Here is a 1,521-nt window from a genome sequence, read left to right as displayed (position 1 = left end):
GAAGCAAACCAGACAAGTAGAATGAAACATTTATCCAAAATGTTATACTGGAAAACTAGATTTGTGGTGATTTTTTTCATTGGGATTTGATTGCAACATACTTCAAAGATATCATGCCTTTTAAAATCTAAACAGATTTTCACTGCAATAGGCTACAAGAAAATTCAAGTGACTACAATCCTTTCACATCATTATTATAGTGTATTTAATTTAGAGAGATTTGTGATAATAAAACGCTAGTTGATACAGAAGTTTTAAGGATTGGGGAGATGTAGTTGCACAGAGCCACGAACAGAATCATTTTTGGAACAGAGACATAAATAACAATTTCCACTGGGGAAAATCAGTGGTACATGGTTGTAGTCATCATGTTATCCAAAAAAGAAAACCTGTAATGTTTGGCTCATATACATGCAGTAATGCTAAACATCTCTTCTTTCATAATATGTGTTAAAGCAATGGTTCTCAATAGGACAGGTCACAGAAGGTGATCAGTGGGGGAAGCTGGAGGTGGAGATTTGATGTAGCTGGGGAGATTTTTAAACTACAACACTCTCTCCCCACTTGAGCCAGAATCAAAGCCAAAGGTATCTGTAACTTTAAAAACTTCCTAGATGATTCCACTGTCCTCCAACTCTTATTAGAACAAACAAACAAGAAAACAAAGAAAAACCCTCACTGTTTTAAGTAACTGAGGATGACTGCTTTTATGACAAGTCAAAGGAGAAAAACAAAACCTATTGTACAGTCATATAATTGAATATTTTATAACTAGAAAAAAAAAAGAGATCACAATGCCCAGTTTCCTCATTTTATAGCTGAAGAAACTGAACATTAGAAAGGTTTGATTACTTGGAGAGGATATGTTTGAACGATTAAAAGAAGTTTTCTATAACAAATGGAAATCACAATAGAAAGTTGAATCAATGAATGTTAATTTACAGTATCCTTTAGCAAAAAAGTATTGAGCACTTACTCTGTGGTAGGTATTCCAACTGTATGTATTATTTCTAACCCTCACACTGACACCAGGAGACAAATATCATTTTCTCTCTCTTACAGATTGGGTAGAAAATGATAAAGGCACAGAGAGGTGAAGTAGTCTTCCCAAGATGACATAAATAGTATTGGTAGAGCTGGGATTTGAATTCAGGCCAGCTAACCCCAGAGCCTGCACACCTAGTTCACTAGGTTGCACTCCTCTGCTGAGCTGCCTACCAGTTACTGTAAGTACAATTCTCTCTTTTCATGGAGCTAACATAAATAATTAAAAAGTAAACCAATTATTAAATGTATACTTTCAAATTCTGATAAGTACCCCAAAGCAGAAGAAGAGCACTACAAGAGGGAACATCTAAATGTATGAGGTCAAGGAAGAGAAATGATATATAAGCCAAGGCTGAGACGGGGCCGTTCATGTGAAAAGAATCTAAAGCACAGGAAGTAGTACATATAGAGGCCCTGAGATAGAAGAGTTTGGCCTCTCAAGGTTAAGAAAGAAGGCCATTGCGGCTGGAATGT

Source organism: Pseudorca crassidens, chromosome 13, assembly GCF_039906515.1.
Source record: "Pseudorca crassidens isolate mPseCra1 chromosome 13, mPseCra1.hap1, whole genome shotgun sequence".
Classification (NCBI taxonomy): domain Eukaryota; kingdom Metazoa; phylum Chordata; class Mammalia; order Artiodactyla; family Delphinidae; genus Pseudorca; species Pseudorca crassidens.
The sequence above is the reverse complement of the archived record's forward strand: the minus strand, read 5'-3'. Positions refer to the sequence as shown.